This window comes from Mobula birostris, chromosome 9 (assembly GCF_030028105.1).
Source record: "Mobula birostris isolate sMobBir1 chromosome 9, sMobBir1.hap1, whole genome shotgun sequence".
Taxonomy (NCBI): domain Eukaryota; kingdom Metazoa; phylum Chordata; class Chondrichthyes; order Myliobatiformes; family Myliobatidae; genus Mobula; species Mobula birostris.
This window is the reverse complement of record NC_092378.1, coordinates 109225002-109247788: the sequence shown is the minus strand read 5'-3', so window position 1 is coordinate 109247788 and position 22787 is coordinate 109225002. Positions and strand designations below refer to the sequence as shown.

At 41.9% G+C, this 22787-nt stretch overlaps 2 long non-coding RNA genes across 2 annotated transcripts in view; both read right to left on the bottom strand.

Moving 5' to 3' along the window:
* Window positions 1-588: 588 nt before the first annotated feature.
* LOC140203438 (uncharacterized) lies at window positions 589-11584 on the bottom strand. Its single transcript, XR_011887367.1, has 3 exons — window positions 11461-11584; window positions 9656-9708; window positions 589-1272 (listed from the first exon to the last, which is right to left on the bottom strand). It is a non-coding gene; the product is annotated as an uncharacterized lncRNA (long non-coding RNA).
* Window positions 11585-12447: 863 nt separating this feature from the next.
* Window positions 12448-22787, bottom strand: part of LOC140203437 (uncharacterized) — a 66298-nt gene continuing 55958 nt past the window's right edge. The window contains exon 3 of the long non-coding RNA XR_011887366.1: window positions 12448-14161. This is a non-coding gene — a long non-coding RNA (uncharacterized lncRNA). The remainder of the gene's footprint in view (window positions 14162-22787) is intronic.

Here is a 22787-nt window from a genome sequence, read left to right as displayed (position 1 = left end):
AAGTCTTGTCCACAACCACCCCAGTATTATGTGTGTGTTGCCAGTATTTCTGAAATATTTTCTGAGCAATAAAAGCACTTGGCTTAATTAATCTTTCAGTCCTCTTAAGTAAAAGGAGACACCAACTCATTGGTTTCATCTTTTGCAAATTAGCCTCAAGGGAAATGGGCTGCAGTATTGTTTGACTTCAGTTAATAAATGGTTGCTTGCTTAAATACAAATGCTATCTGGGCAGTATGTTTGAGTGTAAATATAGTTCTAGGCCATCTTGTTTATATCAGGAAGGGCAGTGCCTCTTTATATGGTTATCATTGTTATTTGGTACCAGTTGAATCCAACCAGGAATTCCATTCTGTAAATTCACTCGCCTGTAAAATTTGCATATCAGTTCACCTCCAGGTACATCTCACCATGTTTGCTTAATCTTTTGTTAGAGAAACTGTTGTAGTACAGTTTTACTGGGCTCAAATAGCAGGTGTTTGGTTGGGTTTACAGAGAGTTCTTATCTCCGCACCCACAGGTTATCTCTCGAGCAAGCTGACATAAGACAGAGTGAACCATAAATGAGGATTTTTTTAATGTCAAAACTAAGTATTATTTATGATAAAACTATATAGAAGGGAAGAAACAGTGTGAAAGAAACTTCCATATGCATGGTCATTACATTCATTTTATAATGAAAAAGAAAAAAAACATAGCACCATGCCACTCATGCAACTCCCCGCAGAGGGTGAATGGTTCTTTTCATAGTTTTTTGCCCCTTTGTGAGCAGTAGCAGAAGGATCCGGATTTGATCCTTACCCAACAAGCTTCAATGTATCCCTCTGTAACTATTCCTGCAGTCTGCAGCATTCCCTTACCGACATCCCTCTGTGCTGGAAGACCAAGAAGTTTTGGGAGGAGAAAAGGGCTTCTTTCACCAAGTTGATGACCTTTCAGCAGCACTTGATGTCTGTCTCTATGCGCCCACGCCCAGGAACAGCCTATAGATCAGTGAGTTCTCTGCTATGCAGCTGCTGGGGTGAACTGGAACGTGGAGCCTTGCATCCATCTCCACAACCTCTTTGTCAATCGACAGTCTGCAAAGAGCTGGGTGACTGTCTCTTCCCAGCTGTATCAGTCCTCGGGACAGTGTGTGTTGGGGTTGATTTGTCAGCTACACAGGAGGTCCACTTCCACTGCTGGGAATGAGGGCAATGCTGGACGTACTTTTGGCCCTGTTCTCTGGGGATTCATGCATCAAGCCCTTGCAGACTCACTCCATCTTTGATCCTAGACAAACCGGAAGATGTCCAAGGTGATTACCAAGGCAGAGAAGTGGGGACAGGCCACATCAAGTACAGCAGCCCTGAGATCATATCACACCTGATAACAAAATTCTTTCCAGTTAATGACAGATAACATCATTTCAACAGACTCAGGTTTTGTTTTAACTTCTCCAGCCAATTCTTGCTACGCGTCTCACTCAGCCTCTCCGTAGCAGGCCCCCAGCACCTTCAGGTAATTGGATCTGACTGTGAAAGGCACCAGCTATCGGAGAACACGGTCTCACTCATCCTGCAGCTGACTTGGCCCCCAGTGCCAACTCAAAATGGTTGCAGATGCTGGTAGATCTATGATGGACCATGGACTGAGCAGAAGACAAGAAGTGTGCAGGTGACTTGTGGAAGTGGATCACACCACCACAACATAAACGCTATCATGAGCAGGCCCATTTTGGCTTAACCAACCATTCAGTTCTGTTGAGCGAAATGACACAACACATCATAAAATTATCATTATTATCTTGTGAAAACTGCCCCTGGGTTAGTTGAGCTTCCTTTCTGATCAACTGCTATAAAGCAGAGGTTGTCTGAACAATCCCCTAGACGGCTGGCGCTCATAGTATCGAGGGAAGAAGAGGGAATGCACGGTAAACACTGGTTTTGTTTGCTGCAATCTATCATTTCCCATGTAAAAATAATCAAGCAAGTAACATCACAAGATTGGAGGAAGGATAAATAAGAGGACGGAGACGGGGCTGAAGAGGAGCACTTTGTGAACTTGGATCTGTAACTGTAGTTGAATTGTTGGAATTTCTACATGCTGAATTTGCAATGGATCCATGAGAGCACTGTCTCTACTTGTACCACAGATATTTGGAAAGAACTGATATGCACGTTGCAATTGTGTAAATGTAAAGCGTTGCCGGTATACATTGAACACTGCGCTGATGAATACTGATAGCTTTAACTTTGATCACATTATTCCAGTTACAACTGTCACTATTAATTCTTCATCATTTTAAACTGTTATTATCAGTGCAAAACAATCACAGCTGTGATCTGAACAAGTTAAGTTTAGTTTCCAAATCAAGTCAGGACATATTTCGCCTGTGTAATGTTATTTAATTCAATCACAGGATGTGAGAATCACTGGCATTGCCCATCCCTACTTGCCCTAAGGGAGGCTCAAAGACTGAACTGCTGCATTCTTTGTGGTCAACTGTTTTACACAGTATTGTTAGGGAGATTGTTCCTAGATCTTCTCTGCGACCGACTGTGATATCTCTCCATCTCAGGGGAATATCAGACTTGGAGGCGGTGATATCTCCATGAGACTACTGCCTTGAAATAGAAATAGAAAAAGTCAGAAACACACAGGTAATACCCTGGTAATGATGTTACTGCAAATTTGTAGGGTATTCCATATAATGGAATTTCTGTAGGAGCATTGTGTTCTGAAGGCAGTGTTTGGGTTACCGTTAAAGATAGGGAAAGCTTAGGAATGTTGTATCATCCAGTCAGGAGGGTGGAACTGGGAGGAGGTTCTAGAAAATGCTGGGGGAGAGCATTTTGTGATGGATACTGAGGTGAAGTCTTTTTTGGCAGAAGGTGGAGAGAAACGGAGCTCAAGAGGACAGGCTGTAGGATTCAATCTGGTGGGGACATACGATCCGATGCAGCCCAAAGGGCATTTCTACTGGGAATCAGTGAATATGAGTTGGTGCAAAGAGTACAGCAGACACAAGGGCTTTTGGAAGATTTGAGCTCCACCTGTGCACATTTGTCTGTTAATTATAATGGAGCCTTTTGTTTTTTCCTCTCTTTCTTTCAATAACTCTTTGGTTAAGTTAACAATCATAAATATACTTTCTTTATAATTGTATGCAGTGTACAATCTGTTATTTCCTGTTGACAGGAATTTGCATAACACAATAAAGCACATAGTATTCACACAAATCGAGGTTTGGGTGGGTGAGACCTCACAAGTTTGGCAGGAACCAAGTCATATCTACCATAGACATATGGAGCCTGAGAAAGTTGGTTTCATTAACGCTGAGTCTGGTGGCTGTTAGCGAGGGGCTAACAAGTCACCCAGTAAAAAGGGGTTTCACGCAGAATTTTCCAGAATATTTTGCTTTTGTTTAACATTTTCAGCATCTGCTCTTTTTATTTTCATTGACTGCTAGCCTCGCTCTTCTCGAAAGTAGAGATATACTTGTCGTGTGTTTGAGCCATGGAGATGCATTAAAGCCACAGTACAACAGTGCGGGAGAGAGTGAATGACTAAGGAGGTCAGCAGGGTGTTAGTCAAGAGCACGAGGCAGTCATGGCTGTGCTCCCTTGACATTGCCTGATTTGCAATCATCCTGGCAAAAGGAGAAACTTTCACCACACTTGACTCGTGCTTTCTGGTACAAAGCTTTGAGAAGTCAGGAAATGAGTCGCACATTAGCCTCGGATGTGTTTCAGGCAAATAATTCACAGGCAGTTGTGTAATCTGGGTTGTGGAGATGAGGAGATCTTTCCTCACATTCCTTTTTCTGTTATCCTTTGTAGATCCTTTCCCATTTCCTTTCTCCCACAGCTCTGCACCCTGCTGCTTTTTAGTGCACAGAGGCCACAACTCAGTCTCTTATTCAGCCACAATGTTGCTCCCAACAACACTAATACGGCTTACTTTCTAATTTTTTGGCTTCAGCTCTACGCCAACCCAGAACTTGGCTTCTGCAACCCTGTTCTATTACATTCTTCAAGCAATAACGCAAATTTGGTTTCCAGATTCTTGGAATTTTATGGACACCAAACTGTTTCCAAACCAGACTGAACTTTAAGACTCAGCTGCTGTGTCTTTGTTCTGCTGCTCAGCTGCTTAAAGTTTAACATAACATAAATCAACTGACAGACTTTACCCCTCACTCTGTGCCCACATCCGCACAACTGGCTCTTCAGCTGGAGCCTCAGTCTGATCCCAAGAGAGATTTCTTCATTTCTGGTCTCTCCTGTATTTTTCAATTGCTCAGCATCTTATGCAGTCTTTACTACTGTTTTGTTCCATGAGGACAGCTCATAGAGTGCTCCTGGATTTCACAGTACTATGAATTATATCTACACAAGTTTATGCTGCGATACTGTACCACACACTTCCTTCAACTCTCCCACAACACTCATCTCCGGAACAGGTTTATGTAAGGTCCATGCTACCTCCACCCTACCTGCATTGACCTTGTCATACCCTGGGACAGAAGCCATCAATTATTTTTTCACCATTAAAGCAACATAAAGAGAATGGATGGATGGGATGGGGTTGATCCCAGGATCCTGATGAAGCTGAGGGAAGAAATCACAGCAGGTCTACCTGCATACAGGCAGAGACTAAAGAGCAAGGCTCCACTGATTAGGACAACAGAGTTGGTAGCGGGAGGTAAAGGAGTGGCTACGGGATAGCTTCAAGTAGGTGGACTGGGTTGTGTTCAAGGACTCATTTGTGGATCTGAAAGAATACGCCATGATTGTCATGGGATTTTTGTATTTGCATTGTTTGTTCTACTTTGCAGGTTGGTTGAATGCCCACTTGGTGTGATCTTTCACTGATTTGGTTATGGTTATTATTCTGTTATGGATTTATTGAGTATGTCTGGAAGAAAATGAATCTCAGGGATGTATATGGTGACAAATATGTACTTTGAAGATAAAGTGATTTTGAACTTTGAACATATATTTATAATAAGTATTTGGTTTGTGTCAGAGAGCTGGAGAGCAGTCAGTGTTATCTTGATTATTAAAATAGGAGAAAGATCATATTCAAGTACTTAGGATTGGCTTTTGTAGAGACTTTAATGCTTATTAATCACTTCAAGAACACAATTAATTTCCTTATTAAGAACATAGTGCATGACTTAAGAATATGCAATAATTTCAGGGTAATAAAAAATGAAAATGTGTATGTTTGACTATTAATATAAGAACTAAATTTACAAATGATTACAAAAGTCAGCATTTGTGAATGGGAGACTGAATGGGTCATGGTAGGAGAAGTAATCAGAGTTTTCAAATGGGACAATTGTGTTTGATAAACTTCATGTAACTATTTAAGAAAGTAACAGATATGGCAGTGAAAGCAGTGTATATGGACTTTTAGAAGTCCTTTTGTAGTTACTAGTGAAGAGTAAAGTTGGGACTCGAAGGACAGAATCATACTAGACAATAAACTTTTTGGAAGAGAGGAAACGGAGAACAGCAATTAAGGGTACTTTCTCAACATGATTGAAAGGACTGAACGAAATATTTTGCTTTAGCTCTGGAGAATGTGAAATTAAAATCTGTAGCTAATTCCAAAATAGGAGGCAAAGTTATTTATTCAGATCAATACAAACCAGGGTCAATGACAAAGTGGGCTGAAAATAAAGACTAACAATGGTGTGAAACTTAGTAAATGACAAACGGATGGAGTTTGGGTGCAGTGGAAATACAAAGGCACCCCCTCTGGTTGTTAAGCTTCTTTAAAAATAGCTAACAAAAGTTAAGATTCAAGATTCAAGAATGTTTAATGCAATTTCCAGTACGCAAGTGTAAAGGAGAATGAAATGATTGTTACTCCGGATTTGATGCAGCAGAAAAAAACACAATAAGATAAAGAAGTCAATAATAAAAAAAACAAAATAAATGTGAATATATAAGACAGCTTATATACATAGGTTGATTGAATGCCCATGAAGTGACACTAGACACAGGAGTGTCTGTACATAAGGTGACTGACAAGAACTGATAAAGTAGTGGTGGGGGGGAGAGTGGGGTTGTGAAGAATTGCGTTAGAAGGTGGACATGCTGATCTGCCTCACTGCTTGGGGATGGTAACTGTTTTTGAGTCTGGTGGTCCTGGCGTGGGTGCTAAGTAGCCTCTTCCATGATGGGAGTGAGACTAACAGTCCATGAGCAGGGTGGGTTGGATCCTTCATGATGTTACTGTCTGTTTTCTGGTGCCTTTCTGTATATCGTCATTGTCGTGGCTATCCCTCGAGGTTGAGGATGATGATCTTCATTCTGAAGAAGTGCCCCACAGAGCGAAGATGCCTGTGCATGTATTTTTTTAACTTGTACTTGATGCTGCACTCCAAGAAGCACACGATACTTCACAAATCAACCAACTGATTCCAATGGCATGGAAACCACAACGATTGGAGCTGATGGATTTGTTGCAGCTTTCATCCACCTTCACAGTCATTGAGTTGGAAGTAACTTCATCCGCCTGTTCCACCGTTGAGGTCTTGGTTGGATTGTTCTTTGTCAGGGACCTCACCCTCGACCTTACCGCCATGGGTGACCCTACCAGGAGCATAGCTCCAGAAGGCATTGCTCTCGGGATCACAGGATCACACAAGCTTCTCCACCACGACAAGGTGACAAGGTTTCTGTATATACATCCTTGATGACAGGTAGGTTGGTGGCAGTGATGTATTGGGCAGCTTTGACTACCCAGTGTAGAGCCTTCCTGCGCATCTGGAGAAGGATAAGAGTATATTGCATATGTACATAGTCCAGCTCCCTTCAGCCTCCCCAGAAAGTAGAGGCATTGCTGAGCTTTCCTGATTGCGTGGAATGTGTTCTGGGACCATGAGTGGCTCTGGGACATGTGCACTCCCAGGTGTTTGAAATTGCTCGCCGTTTTCACTGCTGTGCCACTGATGTAAAAAGAGGTGTGAGTGGTACGAGTTCTCCTGAGGTCGATAACCATCTCCCTTGTCTTGCTGATATTGAGGAGCAGGTCTGCTTGACACCAAGTCTCAAGCTATTCCGCCTTAACTCTGAGGCCATCTCATCATTGTTGGTGATGAGCCCCACCAGAGTTGTGTCATCGGCGAACTTGACAATGTGATTACTCTGGTGTCTGGTCATACAGGCATGTGTGAGCAGAGTGTACAGCAGTGGGCTCAGCACACTGACTATCTGAGGTCTGTTCATCAGTAAGTCCAACACCCAGTTTCACAGTGAGGTATTTAGACTGAGGATTAGAAGTTTGTTCACCGAAGTCTGTGGGACAAAAGTGTTGAATGCCCAAATGAACTCCAGAAACAGCATTCTGACGTAAGTTTCCTTGTTTTCTAGTTGTGCCTGGGCCAGGTGGACGACATCTGTTGTGGGTGCATGGCATCTGTTGTAGAGTGGTTCTGTTGCTAAGCATATTGGTGGAAGGCATAAAGCAAGTGGAGACACAACCTGGATGAGTGAAGTGTTGAAGATGTCCCTGAAGATATCAGTGAGCTGGTGTGCACACTCCTTGAGTGTTGTCTGGCTCGATTGATTATGGGGGTCGATCCTCTGCAGAGTCCTTCTCACGTCTGCTGCTGTTACACACAGTGGTTGCTCACCCAGGAATGGGTTAGTTTTTGCGGCCTGCAATGTGTTGCACACCTTGAAGTGTACATAAAAGCATAGTTAATAATGCCTTTGATCCCTGGCCACATATGCCAGGGTTTGTTTTATCAGACAGGTGTTCCTGAATTTTTTGTGCACAGGCAGTCTTTGCTTTCTTGATGCCTTGAACGTCTGCCAGTTAGTCCATTCAAAACAGTCCTGAAGCATAGGAGGTTGCTTCATTAGGCCATACAATGATGGTCCTCCTGTCTGGTTTCTCCATTTTTAGCAGCAGTTGGTATGCTGGGTTTAACATTATGGCGATGTGGTCAGAGAGGCCAAGATGACAGTGCATCTGTATAAATGTGGTCCAGTCTGTTTGTTCTCCTAGTAGCCATGGTGATGTGTTGGTGGAATTTGGGTAAAATGTCCTGCAAGTTAGCACGATACATGTTTTATAGAGGGCTAATGTTACTGTAAAGCTCTCTCAGTGCATCCTCGGCATTCATGCTCAGGGGGTATAGACTGCAGTGATGAACATAGCAGTAAACTCCAGAAATATAAATAACAAAAGAAATGCTGATACTTCATAAAACTTTATAGGATGTAACAAGTCAAAGAATCATGAGAATTATGGATTATCACATAGATAAGGAGGAGAAGATTATCTTTAATCACTACCAGTAGGCACAAGCAAGGGACAATTTACAGAAACCTATTAACCTATCCACCTGCAAGTAGAATCACAGAAGCAAGCAGCAGAGATACAGACCTTTTTGACCTCACCTCATCCATGCCAACCATGATGCCTATCTACATTAATCCCATTTTCCCATAAGAAGCCTGCATCCCCTTACACTGTTCCTATCCAAATACCGTTTAAATGCTGTAATTGTATCTTCCTCCAGCATCTCTTCTGGCAGCTTATTTCAGATATTTACCTGGAAAAAACACCTACCGCTCAGGTCTCCATCTTTAACATTTGCCCTGGTAACCTGCTTCATTTTTCTGTGCACTGTCTATTGATTAGATTTATTTCAGTCCTGTGATATGATCGGATCATAATACAGCTTATTATCAAGAAATATGTTGTTTTGCAGCACCAGCACAGTGCAATATATATAATATACTATAAATTATAATAAGGAATGTGTGTATATATATATATATATATATATATATATATATATATATATATATGTAGTGTGTGTGTGTAATGCAAAAAATAAGCAAAAAAGTGAGGTAGTGTTCATGAGCTCATTGTCCATTCAGAAATCTGATGGCAGGGAGGAAAAAGGAAAAAGCTGTTCCTATAACATTAAGTGTGTGTCTTCAGGCTCCTGTACCTCCTCTCTAATGGTAGTAATGAAAAGACGCATTCAGTACTCCAATCGGCTTTATAGTCTTGGAATACTGTGAGTACCATTGATGTTTTCTGCAAGTCAGATTCCAGTGGACAGCACAGCTCTATCATTGTTTCCCTGACAAAGAGAAGTCTGAAATACTATTGTTCTTGGATGCTCAGTCTTCAATTTCCCTGGCCTTTCCATGTGATTTTGTGGACTATGTTGGGTTTAAGCAGTTTACTTCTGATTACCCTGCCTTATACAAATAAACAGACAGCAGTCATTCAGTATCTGTGGTGAGAACAACTATGTTTAGGATATTCTGCAGTCAAGAATACAAGGGATTCGCATGGTTGGAGGATGAAAAAGTTAAAAATTTGAAACAAGATCTCAGTTGAGCTCAACCTACTTTACTCTCAATTTTGAAGGAGCTGGGACAAACAACAAAACATTTTGTGCTCCATTTTTACAGGATTTCTCCTTTTCATTAACATCACTCAGTTTTGTGGGAACGGGACTCAGCTGGCAGAAGAAACCAGAAAGGCTAAATACATTTCCATCACTGCTGGTGAAACGGGAGACGTGTCTTTCCCCAATAGAACAAGGCACATCCTTTAAAACCCACACCCCATGACCTCTACATTATCCTATCTAATCAGCATCGACCAGTCCTTACACATTTCATTGAACTACCTTCTTCAGCAGGGCTAGTTCCATTCCTGCAGCTCAGAGCAGAGTATCTCCACCTGGACATAAAAGAGAAGGTTATCATCTTTAGGAGAAATTGCACCACTCACTCACACCCCTCTTTACATTGGTGACACAGCTGTGGAAATGTAAGCAGTTCCAAATTTCTGAGAGTGCACATCTGGCATAACCTCCCAGAACACACTACACACAATCAAGAAAGCTCACCAATGCCTCCACTTTCTAAGGGGGCTGACTAGAGTTGGACTAAGCACATCAATACTCACGTCATTCTACGGTTCTGCACTAGAGAGGATCATAACAAGTTGCATCACTCCACTTCATCATTGAAATCTTCCCACAACTTTATGGACTCACTGTCAAGGGCCTTTCATTTCATGTTCTCGATATTGATTGCTTATTTATTTTTTTTAATTATTATTATGATTTCTTTCTTTGGCATAGTTTGCGTCTTTTACACGCTGGTTGAACACCCAAATTGGTGTGGTCTTTCATTGATTATATCATGGTTATTATTCTATTATGGATTAATTGAGTATGCCTGCAAGAAAATGAATACCAGGGTTGTATATGGTGACACATATGAACTTTGATAATAAATTAACTTTGAACTTTGCTGTGTAAACTGCACTACAGCGGACGGGAAGGCTCTACAACGGGTGGTTAAAACTGCCCAGTGCATCACTGGCACCAGCCTACCCTCCACCAAGGACATATCTACAGAAAGGTGCCGGAAAAAGGCCGGTAACATCAGAACGATCTCCACGACCTTGCTCATGGGCTATTTGTCCCACTTCTTTGCCTAGCATCACTTTATGGGCATACAGTCAATCTATGTATATAAGCTATCTTATATTTATATATATTGTGTTTTTTAAAATTATTATTGCTTTACGTTTTTTTAATTTTTGTGCTGCATCGGATCCAGAGGAACAATTATTTCATTCCCCTTTATACTTGTGTATTGGAAATGATATTAAACAATCCTGAATCTTGAAGAAGTCGCACAAATTATTAAGATGTCAAGACAACAGCCATATACACTAGCATCCAACTGATCCTACGTGTCCATCTCCAGCACTATTTCCTGGTCTGCTATCAGCTGTGGCACCGTCACCTCTACAAACATTAACAAATAGTCAAAAGGGAAGACCTGATGGGAGCGATCACAAAGCAGATGCTCATTGAATGAAAAAAAAATCTCAAGAACCAAAGTAATGGGGAACAAATTGCAGAGACAGAAGGAAATGAAAACTGCAAAGTACAACGACTGGTAAAATAGAAATAAACTTTATGCAAGTGGCATAAGCTTTCAGCAGCACGTTTTCTGGAGGGAGAAAACAGGACGATACGAAAACTGACCAAAACATGTGCACTCTGTGGAGCTAGGTGATGGTAAAGCACAAGGACATGTGGTCAGAGCCATGGGGGTCCTGGAGTTGGAGACCTGTCTATGTGTGTGGGTGGGTGGACATACTATGTTGGCGCCAGAATAGGTGGCAATAGTTGCAAGCTGCCTACTCCCCTCCCCCCACCCCCGTACACCCTTAGTTGGTTGTTAATGCAAATGACACATTTCACTTTGTTTTGATGTACAGTACACAGGATAAATAAATGAATCTGAATCCCTGTATATCAATCTTTGCCTCTGCTATCTCCTCCCAGGTATCCTGTGACCATAAAGGACCCTACTCCCTCCCTATGTACTCCCTATGATAGCCCTATTCTAGTTCTGCCAAATCTTTCTCACACTTCCCATCATTGCTATCTCTAACTATCACAAAACATACCTGATGTTTGTCTGAATGCTCCTCTGGAACCAGTCCAATCCGACAGGTTCTGAGTCTGGTTACTGGAAAGGGGAATCGCTCTAACAATCATTGAATGACACGAAGAGATCCAATTATCAATCCATGGTTGGATTCAGTCACTTGGAGGCAATTTTCAAAAGTAATTGGAAATTCAATGTTACTGTTATATTCACAGGAACTCTGTTTAGATCTAGAGTATTGGATATAAAAATATGTTGAAAAACAGAACGGGAAACAATATTCTGTGAGAACAAAGAGAATGTTCACTGAAAGTCTATGCTTGACATACTTTCAGTACCTTAGACATGACATCATTACTCTGCATGTAAGTGAATTAAAATAGCACAATCACCTTAAGCATGTACACTGTACAATTTCAAATCTCATGGTGTAATGTAGAAGTGTAATGTGTGTTAAAATACAGTACCACAGAATTTCTCTGTGGTAAAATAACTCCAGTATTTACTTCAATTTATTTGAATTCCAATACTGGATAAATTTAAATTAGACATATTTCAGGAGCAAAAAAAATTGTGGCATATTGTGGAATTTTTGAGACAAAATTTTAATTTAGTAATCTGACATTTTATCTGGCTCTATGTTTGAGGTAGCCTGTTGCTTTATACCATTCCTTCCGTTGTAATTGAAAAAATAATCTACGTTTCACATCACACCTTGGCATGATTCAGAATTATTGGACTGGGGGTATATGGAAACCTTTTGCAACACCAGCATATCAGTCAAAAACAGAGAAAGAAGTTAACACAGAAGCAATTTACAGGGCAGATATTGTACTGAGATTGACAGCATCTACAATATTATGCAATTATTTAAGATCTGTAATGAGCACTCATACAAAATAAAGTGAAAATATAAGAGTATTTACTTGATTGGAAAATCAAATTTAATAATTTGAAAGCGAATTTATTTTCATCGCTTTTTACAAAGACTATCAAAGTATCTCAGGACAAGTCTTTCTTTTACAATGAGTTATTATCAATGGGACTGCTCTTTCTGAACAATTGGTGGATCTATATTAAATTGTCCATTTCAAAGTAGAATTGGGTACACATATGTAAAGGAAAAACCTGCACACTCTTGGGTAAACAGCAAGACTGTATCACCATTGGAGTGGCTTTGTAAAGCATTACGATGGACAGACCGGAACGTCGTCTCCGCACCCCACTGCCCACGGGAGGACTGCAGTGAGGAGGAGTCTGTGACCCACCTCTTTGCACAGTCAGTTCGCAAAGAGGGTGTGGAGGAGGATGGATGGTCTAGTGTCACATTTCAACCCCAGCAGCTGCGTAACAGAGGACTCTCTGATCTACGGGCTGTTCCAGAGGACGCACACGGAGACCAACATCCGGTGCTGCTGGCAGATCATCAACTCGGTGAAAGATGCTCTTTGGTCGGCCCGAAACTTGATGATCTACCAGCACATGGAGATGTCCGTGGCAGAATGCTGCCGACTGGCACAGTCTCGGCTGCAGGAGTACGTGCTGAGGAACGCGCTGAAACTCGGTGCAGCCACTGCAAGGGCCCCGTGGGGAAGGACCACGGTATAGGTTTCTCCACCCGCGGGAGTGGGAGGGGTCGGGTGGCGGGGAGTATATCCCTCAACAATGATGTGGTAAGGTGAACAACTGGAGTGCCACGTGAGTGGCCATAAGTATGGATATGTACTGACTATAATGGAAACGTATGTAAAGGATGGGAAATTATTGAATGGTTTATTGTACATAATTTTATTTTTGAATAAAGTATATTTTGAAATTTAAAAAAATTACGATGGACAGAATGGTCTTCTATTCCATACGAGGCAATGATCTCTCTCTCTCTCTCAAGGCTGTCAGAAGGTAGCACCAGAGTCCTGGATCTTCAGCAAGGTTTAAGCGATGTGCTTTGTGGACTGGACTCTGTAGTTCACGTTATGATGTATTTCTGGTTTCTGATCACTCCTTTTTTTGTTACTATTTTGAGCAGTTTTGATTGGGGCAGATATGAACGACACAGCATTAAGCTGAACTGAATACTCCTGGACTCTAATGAATTTCTGCGTTGCTGTTTTATATTGTGTTTTTTGCTCTTTCTTTGCGGTTCACACGATTTTTTTTTGCACGTAGTGGAGGCGGTTAATGCTTTTCTTTGAACCAGTTATATGGTTTTCTTTGTTTCAGGGCTGTCTGTGGGAAGTCGAATCTCAGGGTTGTATACTGCGTACATACCTTAATAATATTTTTACTTTGTATCTTTGATCATGCAAAGGCTGAAAATTCAGCCAGAACTACTTGACATCATTGATGGACCATATTCACCCTAAAATGCTTTATTGAACTCTTGCGATATATACCACAATCATTTCTGGTGGACTTCATACTCCATGTCTGCTCGTATTTCAATAACTGAGGACAAAGGGAAGATACAGAAGGCTCCTTGGTTTATTTCAAAATAGTGCTAAGAGATACCAGGAGTGTGATTCGGCATTCCAACCCGTTACTGGCCTAAAAAAACAGTATAAACTCCAGCCCAAAGATGTAATCTGAGATTGCCAAAATTTTCTCTGTATCCTAATGTTTTTTTGTTGCATGTAAGAACTTTGGCAGAGAGTTAAGAGTAACAAAAGCCATCCAGAGAATCTGTTTTCCTCATCAGATGCGGAGATTTTATCCAGAAATGCCTGAGAAAGAAAATATTGGTTTTTATTGATATATAAGAAAATAATAAACTGTCTACCATACTTAAAGTTTTAAAGCTTTATTTTTATTCTGTGCAGGTTATATTATATTATAGATTCATGAATATATCTGTACTTCTCTCATGGTTTCTTTCTAACAAGTTAAATTCTCAGAGTCAGAATTAGGTTTATTATCCTGGCATGTGTCATGCAATTTGTTAACTTAGCAGCAGCTGTTCAATGCAATACATAATATAGAAGAATAAATAAATAAATTACAGTATATGTATATTGAGTAATTAAAAAATCATGCAAAAGCAGAAATAATCTATGTTAAAAAAGTGAGGTCGTGTTCATGTCCATTTAGGAATTGGATGGCAGAGGGAAAGGAGCTGTTCCTGACTCATTGAGTGTGTGCCTTCAGGCTTCTGTACTTCCTACCTGATGGTAACAATGAGAAAAGAGCGTGCCCTGGGTGCTGGTGGTCCTTAATAATGGACGCTGCCTTCCTGAGATACCGCTCATTGAAGATTTCCTGGCTACTTTGTAGGCTGGTACCCAAGATGGAGCCAACTAAATTTACAACCCTCTGCAGCTTCCTTTGGACCTGTGCAGTAGCCCCTCCATACCAGGCAGCGATGCAGCCTGTCAGAATGCTCTCAACTGTACACCTATAGACGTTTCTGTTTGACATACCAAAGCTCTTCAAACTCCTAATGAAGTATAGTTGCTGTCTTGTCTTCTTTATAGCTGCATTGATATGTTTGGACCAGGTTAGGTCCTCAGAGATCTTAACACCCAGGAATTCGAAACTGCTCACTCTCGCCACTTCTGATCCCTCTATAAAGATTAGTACATGTTCCTTTGCCTTACCCTTCCTGAAGTTCACAATCAGCTCTCTTGTCTTACTGACGTTGAGTGCAAGGTTGTTGCTGCAACACCACTCCATTAGTTGGAATATCTCGCTCCTGTACACCCTCTCATCTCCGCCTGAGGTTTTACCAACAATGGTTGTATCACCAGCAAATTTATAGATGGCACTTGAGCTATGCCTAGCAACACAGTCATGGGTATAGCAGTGGCCTAAGCACAATTGTCTGAACTCATGTCAGATAGCCAAAAAATGAAAACATTTACTCTGGTGGATGGGTTGAATTTGATCCCACCTTTATATTTTATACTTTATTGTCGCCAAACAATTGATACTAGAGTATACAATCATCACAGCGATATTTGATTCTGTGCTTCACGCTACCTGGAGTACAAATCGATAGTAAATATTATACATTTAAATTATAAATCATAAATAGAAAATAGAAAAGGGAAAGTAAGGTAGTGCAAAAAAAACCGAGAGGCAGGTCCGGATATTTGGAGGGTACGGCCCAGATCCGGGTCAGGATCCGTTCAGCAGTCTTATCATAGTTGGAAAAAAGCTGTTTCCAAATCTGGCCGTACCTCTCAAGAAGTGAGACAATATTGTGTAACCAGCTCTATTCGATTTTCTTTTAACAATGAAAGTTAGAAAGTTAACAACCCTCTTCTCCATTCCTTGCTGTTATATAGCTCTTTAGAGCTCTTAAGAATTCCACTAGCTTTTTGATGAATATTTCTTTCATTCAGAATGTTTCTTTCCATCAAGACAGATATCAGTAGATGTTCAAATATTAGGATTCAAGCATCCAGGATTTGTGGAATAAGTTGAGGTAAACTATGAGCCATAACCTTATAGAAGAACTAAATGACCAACTCCTGCTTCACTCTCTTATGTCGTTAAATGTTTCTTGTAGCTTCTTTTCCTGTCAGTTTTGTATTTGTTGCAATTGCGTGGAATTTTACAATGATCTGTTTACCTCACAACTTAATCTCCCCTGGTGCATTGCTTGATCCCTGTACTGAACTACTCTTACTGGTATGTCTTGTTTTAATGGGCCTTGCAAACCAACAGCCTGATCAGTTGTGCTTATGGTTCATTACTTCAAGTGAAGAGAAAGTGTTTTAAGTAATGAAAACTTGGACTTAAAATTACTGGTATTATCAAACAGGCTGTCCTTTCCCTTTACTTCAAGCTGTTTCTCTGGTTAAAAAGAGCTCCTGAAAAGCCCCTAACAAAGACTTGGAGCACTAGCACTGTGAATTTAAAAATACACTTTGTACAAAGGATTCAGTTACTTGACTAAGGAATGTCTGCAATGCTTTTGGAGCTGTTGTGCTTGAGTACACCAGGTTGTTTTGGTTGTGCGTCTTACAGCAACATACCAAGTTAGGGAGTAACTCCTACATCTTCACGTTCTAGCTGCTGGCTATGAAACTGAAGTGTTGATTGAAAAGCAAAGTGTCTGCTAGTCATGTGTACATTCATTCACCTTTACAGCAGCATTTATTGTGGCTTGTCCTTCAGTTTCTCTTCTCTCTAGAAAATGCTGACTGTTTAGTTAGTCCGCAGAAACCTCAGCATTGTGCTGTGGGGCTGTTCCACAACGAGCAATATCAAACTGAATTGAATACTCTGATGTATACTTACTCCTGTAACAAGCACTTCATAGCAATATGAAACAGGACCAACTCCTCACAATAAGGGAAATGGAGAACAACCTGGCCTGAGTGCTCACATACTCATCATGTGTATGTGAATGATATCATCGTGAAAGATAACTTTGGTAGTAATTTTAATCCAAAATGAACAAGTCACTACTTACCTACTCAGTTCAAAAACCTCCAAACTCCCTCTCTATAACATTGCAGACTGCCACGCCTTCTCAGTTCAGCTGGTGCTGAAATCTTTGTCCATCTTTTGGTTACTCTTTCTCAAAACCATTTCCGACTCCATCAATCCTTTTAGCTGCACACCCTGGAATACTCTAAAGGAAATTGGAGATTGCTACCTCCCTCCTCTCTTTTAATAATCTATCTCTATCTTTAACACAACTGTAACCTTTGCCAGCATCCAGCTCATACATTTGGATATACATATACATTTCCTCTAATTTGCCTTGTGGAACTAATCCTGCATGCCTTCATTAAGGAAGTGCCATCACATAAATGCAAAAGCATAGAAGAGGCGTGAGGGGAAATCTTTGAATGTAGAGAGACCATTTACGTCCTGGAACTTACCACTTATAAGGGTGATGGAAATAGTGTTGGTTAGTGCTCAATCAAAGGGAATTGGACAGCCCTTCAATGGAAATATCTTTGCAGGATAAAGTGAAAGAGCAGGAGCCCAGGATGAAATGGAAAGCTCTGCAAGGAGCCACACTAGACTGGTAAACTGATTTGCAATCTTTATTCGCAAAAGAAGGCCAGAGTCCATGAAATTCCTTGCTTTTCTAGGCAATTCTCTCACGATTCTGTTAAGTGCCTTCAGTTATTTTTCCATTTTAATTGTGCTGCTTTTGAGATTTTGTGTTTATTTTCTTGTTCTGCTTTTTCCTTGTGCTTTGAGCAGTTCCACAATTCATTAGAATGCTTTGTCTTATATTCACTCAGTGACCACTTTATCAGATACACCTGTACACCTGATTAATGTAAATATCTAATCAACCAATCACACAGCAGCAACTCAATGCTTAAAAGCAGGGTGAAGAGATTCGGTTGTTGTTCAGAAGAAACATCGGAATGGGGAAGAAATGTGATCAAAGTGATTTTGACTGTGGAATGATTGTTAGTGCTAGACAGAGTGGTTTGAGTATCTCAGAAACTGATCTCCTTCCTGCAATTTTCACACACAACAGTCTCTATGGTACAAAAAACAAACAATAAAAAAACATCTAGTTCCCATCTAGTTCTATGGGAAAAAATACCTTGTTAATGAGAGAGGTCAGAGGAGAATGGCCAGACTGGTTCAAGCTGAATTGAGAGTGAGTTGCCTGGGACCCAAGGAAAATCTTAACAGCTACAGTAGCCATACTTTACACTCAGTGACCACTTTGTTAGGTACAGGGGTGGAACTTGGTGTGGTTCAGTAACTCAGATAACCACATGTTACAACAGCAGTGTGCAGAAGAGCAACTCTGAATGCTCAACACACAGAACCTTGCAGTGGTTGCTCGACAGCAGCAGAGACCACACCACATTCCACTCTTGTACCTAATAAAGAGTCCACTGAGTGTAATGTATGACTACCATAACTTACGATTTTTTTACTCTTAACATGCTTTGTTCATTGACAAAATAGCTGACAAAGTTAGCCCCACCAGATATAATACATGACTCTCTTCAGTAAGTTTGGGAGAGTCATATGCTTTGTGACATGTAAACAACATGTTTGGGAGAATAAACACTAAAGTAATTCATTCAAATGGTAAATTTGGCATCTGATAGTCAAGAACATGTGAAATGCGTTTAATGAAGTATCTGTCAATGAAGGATAAGGGTTGCCATTTTGCAAAGAGTAGTACAAAATAACCTGCAGTGATCTATTTAAATTTTCATTATGAAGAGTACATACTCCAGCAAATATTGAAAGCACATTCAGAGGTAGTGTGCTTGCACTGCTTAATGCAGTAATACTATTTTGTTTAATTTTAAAAAAATATTTATGTCATCTCCATCCTTCTCCAGATCACATGCTACTCTGACTTAAGTGAGGTAGATTGTTGGATTTGATAGATATAATAATCTGCATGACAGAAAAGAAAAGTATCAATAATACCTGATAATTGTGAAGAATTGTGTTTCATTACAGATGGCACAGTGTGCAGCAATTTGTAGATGTTCTTTCTTCTCCCTTCTGTTGGGAAGAAGATATGAAAGTCTGAAAAGGGCTTCTATCCCAATGTTATAAGACTCTTGAATGGACCTTGTGTACATTAAAGATAGAATCTTGACCTCAGGATTAACCTCATTGTGACCCTTGCACCTTACTCTCTACCTGCACACTCTCTGTAATTATAACATTATATTTTACATTCTGTTATTACTTTTCCCTTGTGCTACATTAAGTGCGTTCTGAAACGACTTCTATGGATGGCATGCAAAACTAGGTTTTTCACTGTACCCTGGCTCCAAAGGTAGTCATAGCCAAAGGGTGGTAGTGGGGACAAGCTCCCACTGCTAAACAATTGCTCTTCATGGCGTGTGTCTCAGATAGCCTCTGACAACCAAGTCCAACTCCTGGCCTTCACGTGTGGCATAGTTCTTATGCCCGGCAGAGCTGTTCTCACTGACAGGAGAAGGGGCAAAGGCGGGCCACTGGCGCCTTAAATCCAGTTGCTCCGATTGGGCTCGTTAACCACGGATGGTAGCTCATCCAGGAGAGGGAAAACTCCGATCCATCAACTCATGGATACATCCTCTTATTTACCCCTCGATCATGACCCCACTAAGGAGCACCAGGCCATTGTCTCCCACACCATCACCAACTTTATCAGCTCAGGGGATCTCCCATCCACTGCTACAAACCTTATAGTTCCCACACCACGCACTTCCCATTTCTACCTCCTACCCAAGATCCACGAACCTGCCTGCCCAGGTAGACCCATTGTCTCAGCTTGCTCCTGCCCCACCAAACTTATTTCTGCATACCTTGACACTGTTTTATCCCCCCTTGTTCAATCCCTTCCCACCTATATTCGTGACACTTCTCACGCTCTGAATCTTTGCAATGATTTTAAGTTCCCTGGCCCCCACCGCTTTACTTTCACCATGGATGTTCAGTCCCTATATACCTCCACCCCCCACCAGGAAGGTCTCAAAGCTCTGCACTTCTTTTTGGATTCCAGACCTAACCAGTCCCCTTCTACTACCACTCTCCTCCATCTAGCGGAATTTGTCCTTACTCTTAACAATTTCACCTTTGGCTCCTAGCTATGCCTGCCTTTTCATCGGCTTTGTAGAATAATCCATGTTCCAAGCCTATACTGATATCTGTCCCCCTCTTTTCCTTTGCTACATCGACGACTGCATTGACGCTGCTTCCTGCACGCATGCTGAGCTCGTTGACTTTATTAACTTTCCCTCCTACTTTCACCCTGCCCTCAAGTTTTCCTGGTCCATTTCTGACACTTCCCTCCCCTTTCTTGATCTTTCTGTATCTCTGGAGACAGCTTATCTACAGATGTCTACTATAAGCCTATGGACTCTCACGGCTATCTGGACTATTCCTCCTCCCACCCTGTCTCTTGCAAAAATGCCATCCCCTTCTTGCAATTCCTCCGTCTCCGCCACATCTGCTCTCAGGATGAGGCTTTTAATTCCAAGATGTCTTCCTTTTTTAAAGAAAGAGGCTTCCCTTCCTCCACCATCAATACTGTTCTCAAACGCATCTCTCCCATTTCACGCACATCTGCTCTCACCCCATCCTCCCGCCACCCCACTAGGAATAGGGTTCCCCTTGTCCTAACCTACCTCCAGGTCCAACATATAATTCTCTGTAACTTCCGCCACCTCCAACGGGATCGCACCACTAAGCACATCTTCCCCTGCCCCCCTCTGCTTTCTCCCTTGTCCATTTGTCCCCCCCAATCCCTCCCCACTGATCTCCCTCCTGGCACTTATCCTTGTAAGTGGAACAAGTGCTACACATGCCCTTACATTTCCTCCCTTACCACCATTCAGGGCCCCAGACAGTCCTTCCAGGTGAGGCGACACTTCACCTGTGAGTCAGCTGGGGTGATATACTGCGTCCGGTGCTCCTGATGCGGCCTTCTATATATTGGCGAGATCCGACGCAGACTGGGAGACCATTTCGCTGAACACCTATGCTCTGTCCGCCAGAGAAAGCAGGACCTCCCAGTGGCTATACATTTTAATTCCACATCCCATTCCCATTCTGACATTTCTATCCATGGCCTCCTCTACTGTAAAGATGAAGCCACACTCAGGTTGGAGGAACAGCACCTTATATTCCGTCTGGGTAGCCTCCAACCTGTTGGCATGAGTATTGACTTCTCTAACTTCTGTTAATGCCCAACCTCCCCTTCAAATAAATTTTTTTTTATTTTTTCCCCCTTTTCTTTCTCTCTCTCTCTTTTTTCTCCCTCTGTCCCTCTCACTATAACTCTTTGCCTGCTCTCCACCTTCCGGGCTCCCCTCCCCCCCTTCTCTTTCTCTCCAGGCTTCCTGTCCCATGATCCTCTCCCTTCTCCAGCTCTTGGCTCCACCCCTCCCCCTCCTGTCTTCTCCTATCATTTCGGATCTCCCCCTCCCCCTCTCACTTTCAAACCTCTCACTATCTCTTCCTTCAGTTAGTCCTGACGAAGGGTCCTGGCCTGAAACGTCGACTGTACCTCTTCCTATAGGTACTGCCTGGCCTGCTGCCTTCACCAGCAATTTTTTTGTGTGTGTTGATTTCAAACCTCCGCTGCCTTGCGGCTATACCCTCTCATGGGAGAGGCTTTGGGAGTAAATCCGGAGTCGGAGTCGGGAAGGCGGCTGACTGCTGTACCCAGCACCGGCACGGCAACTCCTGCCACGCTGCTGGCACCGAACCGTACCAACTTTCCTTGCTCCTTTGGACCTGTCATCAGCATGGGGGCGGGGGGGGGGGGGGTCCCACTGCATGGGAACAGACGGATCTCTATATCAGCTCTGCCCTGGCTTGTGCCCTGGAGAGGCCACTCCAGTGACTACCAGAAGTGCAGTACCCATGGTCAACCACGACCAACGGAGGCCATATCCAGTACGTTGCAATCATAAATCAATAACAATGTAAAATATTGAAAAAGGGGTCAAAGGACAGAGGGTACAGGGATATAAGGAAATAGAAAAGGAGAATGGGACTGATGATATTACTCATCAAGGAGACAGCATAAATCCAATGGGCTGAATAGCCACTTCCTGTATCATACTTAAAATGAATCAGAATACAGAACACTACAGCACAGTACAGGCCCTTCAGCCCACAATGTTGTGCTGACCCTTAAACCCCGCCTCCCATATAACACCCCACCTTAAATTCCTCCGTTGCAATTTTTAAAAATCAGATTGCAATTTTTAAAAAATGCTGCATGTGTACGTCAAATCTCAAAAGTTCATCCATTAAAAGTTGCATAAATAATTCGACTGTTGTAAATTAGACAGTCATTTTATTGTAGGGTGGAGATATGTCTCTACCAAAGGAGGTGTAAGATGTTCCTTCCCTCTGCTAGCCTGCGGGTCACCCTTGCGCAAGGTGTAGACCACCCCCCCCAAACAGAGGTGATGACAAGCCATGGGAGCAGCTGGTGCAGCTGGTGGGTGGTCATATGAGCAGCTGGTACATCTCACAAGTCCTAGTTATGCGACCACTGATTCCGGGCAGACAGTCACCGAAGAGTATTGATAATGGCTGCCATCACCTGTCCTTAAGGACACTGCCCAGAAGAAGGCAGTGGCAGGCTGCTTCTGTATGAAAATTTGCCAAGAACATTCATGGTCATAGAATGACCACAATCACATGTCATATAACACAGCACATAACAAAAGAATGAGCATTTTCTGGGAACACCTTAAATTGTGTTCAGACATTTACCAGTTTTCAGAGATAGTATGGAAGAGGTCAAATGAAGTGTAGGCTTTCAGTTTTACTTGGCACTCATCCTCAGCACAATGTTCTCAATGAACCAAAGGCCATTAATCAAAACAACTAACTTATGAAATATGCTATACACAATATGATTAATTCAGATTCATGCATATTTCTGTACTGTAGTGA